Source organism: Wyeomyia smithii, chromosome 1 (genome assembly GCF_029784165.1).
Source record: "Wyeomyia smithii strain HCP4-BCI-WySm-NY-G18 chromosome 1, ASM2978416v1, whole genome shotgun sequence".
Lineage (NCBI taxonomy): Eukaryota > Metazoa > Arthropoda > Insecta > Diptera > Culicidae > Wyeomyia > Wyeomyia smithii.
Genome location: NC_073694.1, coordinates 161,760,105 through 161,778,523, shown reverse-complemented (window position 1 = coordinate 161,778,523; position 18,419 = coordinate 161,760,105). Strand labels below are relative to the sequence as shown.

Sequence of the window (18,419 nt, the reverse complement as noted above, 5' to 3'; positions counted from 1 at the left end):
TCGTCGTCCTTATTTTGTCGCCTAGGTCGTTGCCAATTATTCCGGTCCGTATTCAATTCTTGATTATTCATTGTATTTTAATGTTTCGGCATGCTGCATTACTAGGGCTGCGGATGCCTAGTCTCGCGACGGGGCTGCCGTCTTGGGTATAGCTGGCGAGATGCCGCATTTCATATTTAAGCCGTCCGTTCCGGATCAGACGCTGTTTGAGCCGCCCCTAACATGGGGAACAGACGCTCGGACAAGCTGCCCTTCTAGGAGAGCAGCTCCCCCTTCCCTGTCAGCATACGACCAAGTTCCCACCGGTTCACCGATCTTCCCTTGGTTGCTCGTATCCCAGTCGGTACCACGTGGAGGTAGGTTTAGGAGTTGCTGGGCTTTGGACCACACTGGGATCTATTTTATGCCAACTAGTACGGGTGTACTGCTGGTACGCACTGCCCAGCCGTTTACCAACCTAATTAATCATAATATAATAATTAAATCCGGGTCAGTTAATATTTTTTTTCTTCATCTATAATTTATTTGACACGGCACAAATACAATTTAATGTTTAACGGCGCCAATTATATCTGGTAGCTTACTTTCTAAAGTATCTTAATAACTGAAAGCAAATTTTTTATCCTCGCTGCCGATTACGAGCTGAAACTAAATCTAACTTAAAGCTAGAATGTTTTGCATTAAAAGCACTGATTTGTTGTTTGATGGTTTTCTATCGCCATAGGTAAGCAGCCTATTGAATATGTTCCGCTGCTGGGCCAAGATATTACGGACTGGCATATTGGGTTGTCTCCCTCGGGACCTGAGAGTATCGTGCGGGTCTAGTTGCTGTTTCCGGATCCGGGGTCTTAACGTGTTCTTGTCGTTTGGTTGGATGTAGGCGGAAGGGAATAGGATTAAACTGGGGCGTGGATGGATTTCAGGAAAACGTATATAAGGGACATGTAGGATAGGTCACGGCTCGCCAAGACATCACGAACAGGAACAGCCGGCTGCCTACTTTCGGCCTGCAGGGAAGCTATTTTTAGACCTGGCGTCACGGTGTACAGGGCATGACCAAACCACATGCTCTATGTCGTGATAACCTTCACCACAGGCACAGATACCACTTTCCCCGAGCCCAACACGACGGAGATGCGCGTCAAATCTATAGTGATTGGACATAAGCCGGGACATCACGCAAATGAAATCCCGACCTACATCCAACCCCTTGAACCACGGGTTCGTCGACACCTTGGGTATAATGGAATGTAACCACCTTGGGTATAATGGAATGTAACCACCTTCCCAGTTCCCCTCTGGTCCAAGCATTTTGCCAACTGATGATCGTATTCTGACGTACAAGTGCGAAAAATTCATTAAAGGCAATTGGTCTTTCATAAATATCACCGTTTGTTGCGCCCACCTTAGCCAAAGAGTCCGCTTTCTCATTGCCCGGTATCGAGCAGTGAGAAGGGACCCACGCTAAGGTAATCTGAAACGATTTTTCGGATAAAGCACTCAGATGTTCCCGTATTTTCCCCAGGAAATACGGAGAGTGCTTAACATCTTTCATCGATCAGAGAGCCTCAATGGAACTGAGACTGTCCGTAAAGATGAAATAATGGTCCTTGGGCATTTTTTCGGTAATCCCTAGGGTGTACTGGATTGCAGCTAATTCTGCGACGTAAACAGAAGCAGGATTATCGAGTTAATAGGAGACGGTTAAATTGTTATTGAAAATACCGAAGCCAGTGGACCCATCAAGAAGTGATCCGTCAGTGTAGAACATATTGTTGCAGTTGATGTTTCGATATTTATTGGAAAAAATTTTGGGGATCTGCTGCACGCGTAAATGATCCGGGATTCCACGAGTTTCTTCTATCATGGAAGTATCGAAAAACACAGTAGAATCAGAAGTATTTGATAAGTCGACACGATTTAGAATATTCGAAGAAGGGTTAATATTTTGGGACATGTGATTGAAATACAATGTCATAAAACGGGTTTGAGAATTAAGTTCGATTAACCTTTCAAAATTTTCAATCACGGGACGGTTCAAGACCTCACATTTGATAAGAATACGAGAAGACAGGCTCCAGAAGCGGGTTTTCAATGGTAGTACTCCAGCTAAGACCTCCAAACTCATCGTATGGGTCGATTGCATGCAACCTAAGGCGATACGCAAACAACGATATTGTGTTCGCTCCAGTTTGATCAAATGTGTGTTTGCTGCGGAGCGGAAGCAGAAACACCCGTCTTCAATAACAGACAATATCGTTGTTTGGTAAAGCCTTATAAGGTCTCCTGGATGGGCTCCCCACCATTGTCCGGTTATTGTACGAAGAAAATTCACTCTTTGTTGACATTTTTTCATCAGATACCTTACGTGACAAACCCAGGTGCCTTTAGAGTCGAACCAGACACCAAGATATTTGTGTACCAAAACCTGAGAAATCGTTTTACCCATTAATTGTGTTTGAAGCTGAGCAGGTTCATGCTTCCTAGAAAAAACTACTATCTCAGTCTTCTCCGGAGAGAATTCGATACCTAGCTGTAAAGCCCAAGCAGACAAATTGTCCAAGGTATCTTGCAATGGTCCTTGCAAATCGGCAGCTTTGGCTCCTGTAACAGAGATTACACTGTTGTCTGCAAGTTGTCTTATCGTGCATAAATTTGCCAGACATTCGTCGATGTCATTTACATAAAAGTTGTAAAGAAGGGGGCTTAAACATGAGCCCTGGGGAAGACCCATGTAGCTAATGCGAAAAGTTGCCAAATCGCCGTGCGTAAAATGCATGTGCTTTTCGGACAACAAATTGTGCAAAAAATTGTTCAGAATGGAGAAAATCCTTGTCGGTGAAGTTTACCCGAAAGAATGTCAATAGAAACGGAATCAAAAGCCCCCTTAATGTCCAAGAACGCAGACCCCATTTGTTCTTTGCGAGCATACGCCAGCTGAATATCTGTTGAAAGCAACGCAAGACAATCATTCGTCCCTTTGGCACGGCGGAAGCCAAATTGAGTATCCGATAGTAGGCCATTTGATTCGACCCAATGGTCTAAACGACGAAGTATCATTTTTTCCATCAATTTCCGGATACAGGATAGCATTGCAATCGGCCTATAAGAGTTGTGATCAGAAGTTGGTTTCCCTGGTTTTTGGATGGCGATCACCTTCACTTGCCTCCAATCCTGCGGTACAATGTTTTGCTCCAGGAGCTTATTGAACAAGTTCAACAAGCGCCTCTTGGCATTGCCGGGTAGATTCTTCAACAAGTTGAATTTGATTCTATCTAACCCAGGCGCGTTATTGTTACAGGACAGAAGGGCAACTGAAAATTCTGCCATCGTAAAAGGTGATTCTATCGCGTCGTGGCCCGGAGACGCATCGCGAACAATGTTTTGCTCAGGAACAGAGTCCGGACATACTTTCCTGGCAAAATCAAATATCCACCTACTTGAAGACTCCTCACTTTCGTTGACCGTTACGCGATTCCGCATTCTTCGGGCTGTGTTCCAAAGAGTGCTCATCGATGTCTCCCTCGACGTCTCGTTCACGAACCGACGCCAATATATATCCAACCGTAGCGACGTCGAACATAAGGATAGATCCAAGGCGCTTGGGCGCGCTGGAGGTTTCGGGATACGTGTCGTTTCACCGTTGTTCAAAATAGTCATGTCGAAGTCATCGCAAAGGTTATAGATTAAAGAGGAGCGGTTATCATTGTAAGGGGAACCCCAAGCCACACCATGAGGGTTGAAGTCTCCCAAAATCAAACGTGGCGAGGGAAGAAGTTCTAATAAATCAAAGAGCAGCCGTTGCCCAACCTGTGCTCTTGGAGGAATATATATTGAGGCAATACAAAGCTCTTTACCTTGTATTGTCATTTGACATGCGACAACTTCGATGCCTGGAATCGAGGGGAGGTTAATACGGTAGAAAGAATAGCACTTTTTAATCCCTAAAAGTACTCCTCCATATGGGGTGTCTCGATCAAGGCGAATAATATTAAAATCATGGAAGTTGAGATCAATATTTGAAGTAAGCCAAGTTTCACAAAGGGAAAATGCATCGCATTTGTTTTTATTTATCAAAACTTTAAACGAATCAATTTTTGGTAAAATACTTCTACAATTCCACTGTAAGACAGAGATAGAATCCTTCATATACGCAGTTGAATTAGGCATCGAAGGATACAATCGCTGCAAGGAGGGGCCATTGGGCAGTCAACTGCTTCAAAAATGATCTAACTGTTGGGAGGAATGCTGTAAGAAAAAATTTAATTGGATCGGGTACATTGAAAGTTTCAAAAATCCAGTCCACAATGTCAGAAAATTTCACTAATCCAGAGTTTGTTTCATCAACTGGAAGTGCAACAGGAACAACTGGGGTTTTAGATGTTCCTGGCAGTGCTGGGAACTCCTTCTGGGACTTTAAATTTGCAAGCCCTGGAGGAGTTTGCTTCGGTTTTTCCGCAGCACTGTTTGGTTTGTTTGTAACTTTCATTTCACTTTGAGAAACCTTAGGACCTTTTCTGGGAAGTTTAGGAGAGGAAATATTTTTCCTCTTTCTAGACTCCCCCGGATTGGCGTAAGATGTTCCCGCTGGTGAATCGTCAGAATCGGTTTCATCAGAGGACAACAGATCAAAAGGGTTTGATGTAATGGGAGAAGTGGTAACGATCTTCTTCAGCATCTCAGCGTAAGAACGCTTCGAACGCTCTTTGAGAGACCTCTTTATTTTATCCCTGCGCTGCATGTACACCGCACATGTCGAGAGCTCATGCTGACTCTCCCCACAGTGAATGCATTTTTCAGCATTTTTACTGCAGGAATCATCCGCATGATTCTTCCCACACTTGCCACAACGTGCCTTATTGCAGCAGTAGGCGGCTGTGTGGCCTAACTGCTTACAATTCAGGCAGTTCATGACGCGAGGCACATATAATCGCACAGGGAGACGAACCCGGTGGATCGAGACGTGGCTTGGTAGCGCTGACCCGGCGAACGTTACTCGAAACGAGTCTGACGGAGTGAATACTGTTTTGCCACCGATGATCGATGCTGACCGCAATTGCTTGCAGTCAAGCACCTTCACATCGGGACATGTGGTATTCTTGAAGCACCCTTTAGCACTTTGCAAAATACACTCGACGGACAGACTCGAATCGGTTATGACACCGTCGATCTCCACGTCTCGTGCGGGTATGTAAACGCGATACTCGCGTGTGAAGAGCTCAGAGCAGGCTATATCGTTGGCCTCTTTCAGGTTACTGACCACGACACGGAGCTTGTTAGGCCGGACCTTGGAAATTTCGGTCACACCCTTGTACTCCTTCGTCAGGTCTTTAGAAATCTGCAAGAGGTTCAACTGTTTCGATTTCGGTCCCGCCTTTGGCCGAAAATAGACAGTATAGCTGCCCTGGGCTCCGTCTGGGTAAAGCCTGGGGCGAGGGGGGACTGAAGAATGAACAGGGGAGGGGGTAACAGAAGGGTCAGGGTCAGAGGGGTTCGGGGATGGTGGCGCGGGAGGCGAGGGATCTACATCCATCCCGCTAAGTCTAGCGCACTAGCGCCGACAAGAGCACGTACCTTTTTACTTCTCCCTTCCAGTAAGGTTGGTTGTCTGATCGTTCGAAGTTGCAGCCGTTACAGCCAGCAGCACCAAACAGCCACCAGCAGCGATCCAGGTGTGAGATCACTCCACACAGCGATACAACTCAACTGTCAACTGATGGCTTCTTCTTTTTCCTCTTTTGTGTCTCGTCCACTGCTGTAGCACAATTCAGCCAGCAGCCAAATCGGCTTACGCACCAGCTGGCAGTCACGATGCGAAACAGTTGCACAAAGGCGCGACCTTGAACCCGGATTTATTTCACTCGACCAGGAAAACAATGCCAACACTTGTTCACACGTCTTTTGTTTTATATTCTATCGCAGCGATCACCAAACACGTCCGATACTGATGCGTGTTCGGCACAGAATGGGGTCAGTTAATTTGACAAAGATGTATTAAATGAATTGAAAGTCTGAAAATAAGAATAGTATTTATAAGATTATAGTAATATTTTGAAGTGGGGTTTATCGAATGGTAAATAACTTCGAAACGTAGCGCAAGTACTCAGTCATTTTGTAGAAGGTCTTTTCATAAAGGTCGGTAGAGCTAACACCTTCTAGATCCTGAAACTAAGATAGTTGTAGAAATGAAAGATAGCTGCAGCTGTTTTCTTTCCACAATATCACTGTCACTGACTGTCAGAGAATGGGATCTAAAAAAAGGTTCCCACCCACACACATTCGTCATTTGACACATTCTACCGTGACGTTACAACGTTTTGACTATTCTGTTGGCATCATTTTAATTCTAACTTGTAGTTTTTTCATGAAACCCTTTGATATTATTACAGATTCGGAAAGTAGACAAAATTTCCTATAAGAATGATGCATAAGATATTTGCTTACTTTGTTTATATTACCTTGGGGAGTAAAAATGTAGCGTGACGTTACAACGCGCGGGAAATTGAGGTGTCGGGGCTTTTCTTACAAAAGTCAAAAACCCTGCTCTGTTTGGAATTTTATAACAATTTCTTCTTCCACGATTTGATAACAAATAATAATCGAACATTTTGCCATGTTTAGAGTGCCTACAACTGGTAAAATCTATATTTGAGAAGCTTTTATATTTCGTGACGTTACAACGCTTATTTTTCAGCAAGGGGTATTCTCACTCCGTTGTAACGTCACGAAAATATGAATCAGTCGATATCCATTATTTATCACATATTTCTTAGACATTTTCATATGAAATAGTCCAATATCTGATTTTATATATTTCTACTTCTACTTTATGCACTTGGTTTGTGGGGTTATTCATTTACCCTGCCCTTTCTCCAACATCCCAGTGATTTCTCGCGGAAGTGCAGAGGTGTTCTCGGCTTCCAATAAAGCGAGTATCACGTCAACATATTCCCATACAAACTCCTTCTTTGACCTGCATTCGGATGCGGCCGGCGCTGGTATTGCCTTACATAAAGATTAAGATCTCCAGTTTTTACACATTGAGGATGCATGTTGGTCCCGAGCATCTTCTGTTGCTTCTCTGTGTAATTACAGCTGATCTGGCAATAACGGAGTAGCAACCGCGGGCGGTCAATCATGCTCATGCTCATGCTTGGTTTGTGGGGTTATTCATAAATTACGTAACAAATTTACTTTGTCGTTTAATGTTTGGTAATGAAGAAGCAAACTTAAACTTGGAGATTTTCAGTGAAGGAATGTGAGTTATGATCAAATCAATTCTTTTCATAAGTGACATATGCATCATAAATATTCTCAAAAGTGTTCTATATGACATTATGTGTAAAACATATTAAATTTATTTTTATTGTAGTTTTTTCACAATGTTAGAGTACGTTAGCGGTTTATTCAGCATTAATATTAAAGTTTACAAATGTGTCCTTAAGTTTACAAATGTGTCCTTAATTCCAATAAATACAAGAAACCTTTCAAAAATAATAATATTAACACAAAAATGCCGCTTGTTAGCTTTTTTAGCTCCCGTAATGTTTCCTTGATTTTTTAAAACTCACACTACTTATTCAAGAAAATTCGAGTGCATTTTTGCCACTGAAGATTTTTTCATCTTGACTTGCCCCAAAAATAAATAGCTGGCTTATTCCACGATATAGTGTTGGTCGTTCAAAAATGTTCTTCTCATCGTTAAATGTGGTGATGTCACGTCCCGTAATTGCGATAACCATCACATTCGGAAGATTGGCTTTAGCGATGCGGACGAAGTACCTATTCATTTCATTAATACGGTTACCTTGCGTCAATAGTTTTTCTCTTAGGGAACATTCGCATGTTACGTAACGCGGAAGTTGACAATTTTCAATTCCCCCTCACGCAATACATTGTAATATAATATAAGGCAATCCACGAGACAGTTGCGATCAGCTGATTTCAGTCTGTTTTCAACTTATGACAACTTTATGTATGTTCGATCGGTCTTAACTTGGATGCAATCCGGATCCAGAAGCGTGAAAAACAAATGTTATCCGATCGGTAGCTCTAGTATCGCGAGTGCCAATCCTAAATACAACAATATAAAATCACTTTTGATATTATTGCCGACATTAAAAGGGTTCGGTTTTGGTCGTGTTTTGGTTTTGCAGCTTGAAAAACAGCAACAAAAACAAACGTACAAGCAAAGAAACGTCCGCCGTGGATTGCCTTATAATAGAATAATATTAGAATTTTTTAGAATGTAACGTTACTCATGGATGACCCACAGTTTAATAATTAAAAACATTAATCCATTTTATAAAATTTATTCTCTGTTATATGACAGATGTAACGTGAACTAATTTAGACACATCAAGTATGTTTTTAAACATAGTCGAATGTTATATAAGGGGAGAAAAAAATTTCGTGACGTTACAACGCAAACTAAACCCGGTTGTAACTCAAGTTGTATTCAACCTAGATGCGATCTTTTAGTATCAAATTAAAGGTATTTTTGAGTAAAAAGAAAAAACAAAATATTACTTTGATTAAACGTAAGGAGCTCCCATGAAGTAGAAAAACTGTACTTTTTTCGTGACGTTACAACGCTAAATTACCCCTGTTGTCATACTGGCCTAAGATCAACATATTTGAAATTTCACTTCAACACCCTTTAGGCATCGAATAAAGCTCTTATTTCACTGTCATATAATATAAAAAATGTATTATAAATACATACTCCTGGTCATTAGTAACCATTTCAAAAATATGTAACCAAAAACGCTTGTTTTTTGTTTATTTTACATGAACTTTGCAATTAGTTTTCTACAGTTTCTTAAACACTATAAATTTCACATTTACGTTTTTGGAAGGTTCAAACACTATAGAATCTAGGAAAACTATTCGCATTGCTAAAATATACATTTCAAAAATTGGTTTGTTGGTGTAGCTTCGCAGAGAATGTGTCTTTTGTGCTATTCAGGCCATAAAACGATGGCGACGCATGGTTGCTAGTATGATATTACTAATTGTTTAGTATGTTGCGTACAATTAAAAGATCCCACAATCAAGAATATGAAAGCTAGAAGTTATATCTTTTATTTGCAGGTGTCATATTTTTCTTCAACCGTAAAATCCGTTCAGAAGTTAAAAAGGTCAGTTTTGAATAATCTAGATTCTAATGACATGACTAATATTATTAAAAACAAAACAATCCTTCAGAATACTTTTTTGCAGTGGAGCAAAAACATGAAATCACTTTACTTCTGCTTTTACTGTACCGCTAGGATTTTTTTTTACACAACACAACATTTATTTGACACGGCACAATACTATCGCTAGGATTTTATAAATATAAAATCAAAGTTGAAGCATTTGTTTAGTACTCAATTAATATTCACGCTGCTGGTTCATGAATATCTAGTAAACATGTAAATAATTCATCGTTTTTCTGACTTCTCAAAAAACAATTAACCAAAATGATTTGGTTTATTAAGCACATACCGACTCTCTAAACAAAATCATGCCAGAAACATATTAAATCAATGAATCGTTGAATATTCAACACTGGATGAAACTTTACACACCAAAATGCGCATTAAGTATCAACAAATTTATCCGACATGTGAAAAATATCTATTTGCCTTCCGGAAGCCACAAAATTTCACCAGAACAAATAAAAAACCATGGCATTTTTGTAGCGCAAACTGTTTTAATTACGGACTGTTCATTTGTGTATTATTTATTCATTACGAGTTCGGTAATGGAAATCGGCAACGCTTGTAACTGAGAAATTATGTATATGATAATGATCATACTGCTTTCAGCTTATTAAAATATCAGTACTTATTTTTGAACATGTTGATATATGATTGCTTCGAGAAAGTTTTTGAATAATTTGGAAATAAATTACTTCTTGTTGAAATCAACTCATCTATTGATCTGTGACAGGTTCATCAAGAGTAATTATCATCGGCTATTAATTCCGCATGAAATGACAGCATTACTTAAAATGGATTGCTCATTGAAACAAACTTTTCACTGCTGCATAACATTCCGTTCAGAGTGGCTTTTCCCTTTTACATGCGAGACTCAAGCGTACAAATCAAATTAAAATGGGATTAAAGTTGTATCAATTGCTGCCCCAGTGCTGTCACTCCCTAGGACATTCAAGTATAAGGCACCCATCTGTCATGTCGAACAACGTGTTCGGAGTGCATCATTTGGCAGCTTCGGAATTGAAGATGAGACATGTTTTTTTTTTTTTTTTTCATTCCATATATTCCGCTGGCTTCCCACTAGCAATCCCAGCGGAATCACACGATAACATTAAATCAAACCATGCGACGTCATTCCGATGGCTTCCCCGCGATCCGTTCTCGACGAGGGGAGACTGCGTCCCCACTAGGCTTGACAGTTCTGCGGTGGGCGCGGTTCTTCGCGTCCGTTTTATCCCCGCGGTTGCTGACCGGGGCTCGGCGCGCTTATATTTATATCGAACCTGACAGATCTGGGCTCATTAAAAAGGCTTACATAAATATCTTGTTGCCGATGTCTGGCCGTCGTGTTCGGAATCGCGATTGCGGTGGTCGTCCGCATGTGCCCATATGGGGGTACTATTTTATTTATACTTTTATTTGTGCTGGGGCAGTTTTACAAGCCATTTAACATGAACACTTGGCGTGGAACGATCAAGCCGATTGCTGCGGTGAATTGTTTCCCTACTGAAGGGACGAGTCCCTAGGACTGTGTTTGAATGATTGCCCGTGTCATGTGTCCAATTTCGGAGCGAGAGTATTGTAGCGAGAGTAATTTTGGAGATGTTTATGGCGGGCTGCTTCAGGCTGTCATTGCTCAACGCATTCGTTATTAGTTAAGCAGAAGTGCAACTTCCTCCAAAACGAACATTCAATGCAGTAGAGTAACAAAGAGGTCAAACTCAATCAAATCGGCGTTATAAATGTTCTCTCTTCAATTAAAGAATATACTGAAGCTTTTATTAAAACGCCAAAATCTGCCTAAATGCTTAAAATGAAACAATTGAAAGCTACCCTCATATTTCGTGCACATCTTTTTCCCGGGAAGCCTGAGGGGGTTTGCACAATAACTGAAACATGAAGCTAATTAAATGTCGTTTAAATTAATGAATACATCAATGTGTGGCAATTTAACGCTAGAATGATAACCGAAAGTGCATATGTGCTGTTCCCGGTACACCCCGGTTTGCCCCGGTTCGTTTGTGGTTGTCCAATTGGTAGGAGGCATCCCACCGAGAGCCACCAGCCTACGCTCGGAATAGTTGCCCTTTGGCGCTACAGAAACGTTCCCGTGGATGGCTATAGTCTGGAATCCTGGTGCAGTATCAACATGCAGTACAACACGAAGTCATCAGTCTCATCATCATCCTTGTCTCGTTTGTCGTCAACAACTTGCAACAGCATCCGCCAGCTAATTACTCTATTTTAAAGTGCATCCTTATTTGTTCTTTGCTGCTTTTTGATGCTGGTACTACCGGCAACGCAGTTTTCGCCCATCCTGGTTCGAGCTGCCGACATGTGTTTTGATGCCAGACACGAGAAATCTATGAGGACGGAGTGCCGGGTACAGGGAACCGTAGGTCAGCCGTAGCAAACAGACCACTGCAAACATATCGGCGAATGCTAAGCTCTTTTTGTTTTGCTTTCATTGTGTGGAAAGCTTGTCTACTCACGTGGAGTAATAGCAATATTTCTCTGTTTGCACAAATCGTACATAATTATGCGATGACGTATAACTTTCGAGGTAACGAGATAACATGCGCAAAATTGTTTTTATTCAGTTGAGTAACGAAGATTTGAAAATAAGACTGATACAAATTTTGAGTTGTTTTTATGTCCACGGTTATCAAAGTTAGCTAAGGGGAGGGCAAAAAATAAATTGTGTGCAAGTGGGTAAGGGAGGGCTTTCATAACAAATTGTGTGCATGTTAGAACGTTCGTAACTTGCATGCAAAAGTGTATTCAAATATCACATTATTATCATTATCAATCATTTGGCTTGCCTTTTGATGCTTTCACTGTCACTGGACTTGTTTGTTGCTAAATTATCAACTCAATAATATTAACAAAACGACTTGAACTTTTTTTTCTTCCCCCACCAATTTTCAACATTTTTTAAGGGGGGTGGGGGGTGGGGTTGACATAAAAGGAAAATGAAATTTGTACCGGCCTAAATATAGATATAATAAAAACTGGTCATAATTGTTGATATTGGCAGATAGAAAAATCTATCGAAAGTAGCTATTTATCATTTCTTAGAAAAAAAAATATCGCAGAGCTCTGTCGAAGACTGTTCGTTGTCCAATTCAATATTCATCCAGACAGCATTGCCAACAGCGGCAAACGCGTAGCCAAGCGAACAGACAGATTACATAAAATCTACACACTCATATAAATTCCTGTGAACTCTCGAATCGGTCACACCATCGCCACTTTCCATCCCATCATCTTACGATTGATGGAAACCCGAGCAGAACGAAACCAGATACTGGCTCGCGCGACAACCGCCTGGACGTGTTCCCTCTGCAGCCGTACATACCACCCCCCACGCACAATGTTCAAGAATCTCGCCCGGTAGCATCACATTCAGCTACCCGGTGGAACGGTGTTATCGTGTATGTTGTGATGCTAGCCATGATTCTCGACAAACATGAATAAATTAACCACCTCGCATCACCAGCGACGTGAAGAGTGTGGTAAATAGCCACTCCTGAGGGAAAAAGGAATCTCCGAAGGTCATTCGTTCACTGGAGAAAAGCAAACAAATGATCCGATCGGGTTGTCAATAGGACGACGGAAAGGGTAAAGTGACGGCAATGATTGGCTTCCTCCAGGAAAAATTCCTCCGCAATCGTAAAGAAGAATGCTCGGATAGTGTTCGTTGAGATCATACATTATTTATGTCAGTACTTGGGATTGAAAATGCAAAGAAAAGCTCTTCAACGGTGCAACTCCGGTGCTACCGTTTTCAACTGTGAACTAAGGTTTGAACTGATTCTGTTGCAAAACAGTTATCGAACAATTCTGTCAATTTTTTGTAGTCGCAAAATCGGCTCGAAAAACAAGTGTTCGGTACTTTTGTAAATGCAACAGGTTTCAAATCTGTAGAATCTGTGTTGAAATGTCTTCCGCTCCTTTTTTCAAAATAAAACGGTAACTTACATATTTTGAAACCATACTTAAAACAAATTACAAAAAGTCATCCTCACCTCCATTAAAGGAACTGCTTGTTGACCTCATACCTGAAAAAGTTTTTTCTATATTCTGCACATTCGTTTGGAGTGAAATGTTTCTAATCACCATCTAAAACTTAATGACAAGCTCAAAGTAACTAGACACTGCAGCAGGCCGCTCGTATTCGATTACTAATCTATCGATTATTCCGTCCCGGTTAGGACAATCCCAGCCTCAGGTTCATCCACCTTTGATTTCAACCGCTCCTGAAGCTCCTGTGATATCGTAATTTATTGCGCAACGCCAGAACCGTCAGTTCGTGCGGATATTTACGGCGCATCTCAGGGCGATGCAAATCGACGGACGGAGCATGGAAACAGGCTTGGGCACTGTTTTGATGTGATATAAAAAGAAACACTTTCTACATCCGACAAGGCCTCGTCTACATACTAACGAGCATACCAGCAAAGACATCCGGCCGGATTCGTTCTCTAGTAAAGCAGGTTCGTTGTCATTCGGGTTTTGCGGTTATCACTTTTTTTACATGTTTTGCTTTTAGCGTACAATTATACCTTGTAATTAGATTGTGTTCTGACAAAATAAAAAAAACTGCAACGTTGAGTTGGAAAATTTCACGCACTGAGAATTTCCCTCTCGTCAAACTGGATCTTAATCTGCAATGAATTATGTATTTTTAGCAAAATAAACTTTGCCCACAAACTGGAAATCTGAGTGTCCTCATTGTACCCCCTAGACTGTTGTAGCCATTTTTAGTCAATTGGACTCCATACAATTTTGTATGGGCATAAGTAATTGAAATTTTAATTAGGTAACCTCGTAGCCTCAAGGTTACAGAGTCCGGTTTGACAAGCGATTGGTCATTAGTTCGAATTTTAGTAGAAAAAGCCTGTTTGGTGTCAAAGGGATTTATTCGCATGAGTATATTCTCAGGCTCCCTCCCATCCTTCACCCATCCGTCTGGATTCACACTCCTCCAGGCAATTACAATTGCCAACACTTGGCAGAAGTACCTAACAAGGCAATCGGTAAATAGCAGCGGTAGGGCGTGGAGGGAAGTGTGAAAGTATAAAAATTCGCACTGTGGTCCAAAAGGGCAAAAAGTGGAACTCACTTCCTTTGCGCCTTATCCATCATTCCAGCTTAATTGTGTTTTCGGAATTATTCTTAGCATAAATGGCTCGTATAATTTCAAAGTGTCCACAATTTTGTTTTTCGCTTTCAACAGGCAATCTTTTCAAAAGACTACCTTTTGAAACGCAAAGTAATTAATTTGGTTTGAGATTTTTCTGCTTAAATTCTATAGTGAAGTGAAGTTTTCCAGTTATGCCTGGAAGAAATAAAAAAGCTCGCTTTGATGCGGCTTCAAGGAAACGTGACACTGAAATTTCGACTAACAGGTATGATATTCTTTCTTTCCGTTGGGGATCAAGAATTTCAAACTTCTCATACTGAGCATAAAGCCGTTATAAAGAAGGTTAAAGTTCCACCTGTTGTGGTATTTGTAGCAAATTTCAAAGCATTCCGATCAGAACTTTCATTATTTCTGTCGGATGTAAAAGTTAATTTTCAAATTGGCCGCCAAGGCGATATTCGTATTTAGGCCGAATCTTTTGATGGCCATAAACATCTTTCACAGTATTTGACTGAAAAAATGTATAAATTTTATTCTTTTGATGCCAAAAACAAGAGACCGTTTAAGGCTGTTATGAAAGGTCTTTCAAATGATCAAACTATTGATGAAATTAAAGATTGTTTGTCAGAATCACTTGGGTTTGCCCCCAACCAAGTAATTTTGATAAAACGAAAGGCAAATGCCAAAATTAATCAAACTGGAATACACCAGGAACATTAATTGATCGTATCAAAGTAAATAATTTGAAATGTTTGGAAAAAGCACGTGTTTTATTTAACGTGCGAATAAAGTGGGAAAATTTCAAGCGACATGGGGGAATCCATAATCTTACGCAATGTCGGAACTGTCAAGCCTATGGTTATGGAACTCGAAACTGCCATATGGCAGCAAAATGTATGATTTGTGGTGACAATAGTCACACGAAAGATATCTGCCCCGTGAAAGAGACCATTAATAGTTTCAAATGTGTAAATTGTGGGGGAAATCACAAATCTAATTTCTTTAATGGTCCTGTAAGGTCAAAAATCATTGCTTCCAGACAACGTAGGAAATCTAAGCAACCTGTTGTCAATGTAGGTAATCAGAAGACTTTCAATACTGTTCAGGCATCACCAGAACTTTCATTAGCAGGTGTGTCTGTAGGTAATAATTTAAATTAAGATAACAAATTTCAAACAAATAATCCTGTTCAGGCAACACCTGGCTATTCATATGCGAGTGTCCTTTCAGGTAATATTTCAAATTCAAATAGTAACAAACCATTCGTGTTTGGTGCTGAAAAGTCAGCCAATATTGATTTAGGTATTCCAACACTCGAAAAGATTGATTACCTACAACAATCCATGCTGCAGTTAATGTCCGCTCTGTTGAACTGTAACTCGATGCATGAGGCTGTTCAAGAAGGTATAAAATCAACAACTAATATTGTTATGAAATTAAAATTCAGCAATGATTTTAAATAATGCTGTAAATTTTCTAAATTGGAATGCTCGCTCTTTAAAAGCGAAAGAAAATGAATTTTTCAATTTTTGAACAGTCCACGATGTGCATATTGCAGTTGTGACTGAAACGCTTTTAAAGCCAAATTTTAAAATAAAAAAGAACCCAAATCAATAGTACAGAGGTTTGATAGAATTGATGTTGCCGGTGGTGGAGTTGCAATAGTTATCCACCGTCGAATAAAACATAGTGTTTCACCCCATCTTGGAACCTAAGTTATCGTGAGTTTGGGAATTGAAATTGAAACAAGTATTGGCATTTTATTTATAGCCGCAGTGTATTTGCCTTTTCAATGCACTGGTGAGCAAAAAACTTATTTCAAGGGAGATTTGCAAAAACTCACAAGAAATAAATCTAAACTTTTAATCATCGGTGATTTTAATGCGAAACATCGATCTTGGAATAATGCTCAAAGCAATTCCAATGGAAAAATATTGTTTAATGATTGCTCGGCTGGATTTCATTCAGTTTTATTTCCAAATGGTCCTACATGTTATTCTTCTATTAGGAATCCATCTACAATTGATTTGGTACTAACAAATCAAAGCCATTCATGCAGTGATTTATTAACTCATGCTGACTTTGATTCTGATCATCTTCCCATAACATTTTCTATTTCCCATGAAACTATTTTAAATCCCACTAGATCTGTGTTAAATTATCACAATACTAATTGAGATAGATATCGTTCTACGATCGAAGAAAATTTGAATGATGATATTATTTTACAAAATAGTGCTGACATTGACAGAGCATTAGATAATTTTAGCAGCTTGATACTCAATGCCCGGAATTTATCAGTTCCTAAGGCTCGAGTGAAATTTAATGCACCAATTATTGACAGTGAACTTCAACTTCTTATACGTTTGAAGAACATGCGGAGACGTCAATACCAAAGATCTCGTGATCCTGCTTTGAAAATTATTTTTCAAGAATTACAAAAGGAAATTAAACATAGATTCACTCTCTTGCGAAATGAGAATTTCATGAGAGAAGTTGAACAACTAATACCTTATTAAAAACCTTTCTGGAAGCTTTCGAAGGTTCTTTAGAAACCTTCGAAGCCCATTCCTGTCCTGAAAGATGGTGATTGCATATTTCTAACGAATGAACAAAAATCTTAAAAACTTGCTCAGCAGTTTGAGAGCGTTCATAACTCCAATTTGAACGTAGTAAGTCCTATTAAAAATGAAGTAAACCAAAAGTATGATCAGATCACCACCCAATAATTTCTTTCTGAAGAGGTATTGGAAACAAACTTGAATGAGGTGCAAACTATTCTCAAAAAATTCAAAAACATGAAAGCACCAGAAGATGATGGGATTTTCTATATCTTTATTAAAAGACTTCCCGAAAACTCTTTAAATTTCTTGGTAAAAATTTTTAACAGATGCTTTGCACTAGCACATTTCCTACGAAATAGAAAAATGCCAAAGTCACTCCAATTTTAAAACCCGAGAAGAATCCAGCTGAGGCATCAAGTTATCGACCAATTAGTTTACTTTTCTCTGTTAGCAAACTTTTTGAAAGAATAATTCTCAATGGAATGATAACACATATTAATGAGAACTCAATTTTTGCAAATGAGCAGTTTGGTTTTCGCCATGGGCATTCCACTACTCATCAGTTACTTAGAGTAACAAATATGATTCGAACTAATAAATCTGAAGGCTATTCGACTGGCGCTGCTCTTCTAGATATAGAAAAGGCATTCGACAGTGTTTGGCATAAAGGTTTAATAGCTAAAATGTCAAATATCAGTTTTCCGCTTTACCTCACAAAAATGATACCAAGTTATTTAACTGACCGCACTCTCCAGGGTAACTATCTAAATGGTAAATCTAATAAATTGCCTGTTAGAGCTGGTGTGCCTCAGGGGAGTACCTTGGGCCCAATCTTATATAACATTTTTACTTCTGATCTTCCTGATTTACCACCAGGTTGTGAGAAATCTCTGTTTTGTGACGATACAAGCATTTCCGCAAAAGGAAAAAGCCTTCGTGTTATATGCAGTCGGCTACAAAAAAGCTTAGATATATTTTCTTCATACTTGCAGAAATGGAAGATTTCCCCTAATGCTTCTAAAACACAGTTAATAATTTTTCCTCATAAGCCAAGAGTTTCTTTTCTCAAACCCACCCATAACCACGTTATTAAGATGAACGGTGTGGTCTTAAATTGGTCTGATCACGTTAAATGCTTAGGGCTAATTTATGATAAGAATCTTACTTTCAAGGAGCACATTGATAATATCCAGTCAAAGTGCAATAAGTAAATCAAATGTTTATATCCTCTTATCAACAGGAATTCTAGACTTTGTCTCAAAAATAAACTTTTAATTCACAAACAAATCTTTAGGCCAGCAATGTTATATGCAGTTCCCATCTGGACAAGTTGTTGTGCAACCAGGAAGAAGACACTTCAAAGGATTGAGAATAAACTTTTGAAAATGATTTTGAAGCGTCCTCCCTGGTTTAGCACGAACGAGCTACATAGGCTACTAATGTAGAAACATTTGAAAATATGTCAAGCCAAATTATCAACAAATTCCGACAAAAAAAGCTCTGGGT

The 18,419-nt window shown here is 39.7% G+C and overlaps 1 protein-coding gene across 3 annotated transcripts in view; it reads left to right on the top strand.

The window, feature by feature from the left end:
• The window catches only part of LOC129728938 (uncharacterized protein DDB_G0283357-like), a 280,035-nt gene that overhangs the window by 146,344 nt on the left and 115,272 nt on the right, over nucleotides 1-18,419 (top strand). Inside the window, exon 3 of one of the 3 annotated variants that reach the window (XM_055687421.1) lies at nucleotides 9,094-9,140. The exons of the other annotated variants lie outside the window; for them this stretch is intronic. The gene's annotated coding sequence lies outside the window, so the exon portion shown is untranslated. The remainder of the gene's footprint in view (nucleotides 1-9,093; nucleotides 9,141-18,419) is intronic. 3 annotated transcript variants of the gene reach the window in all.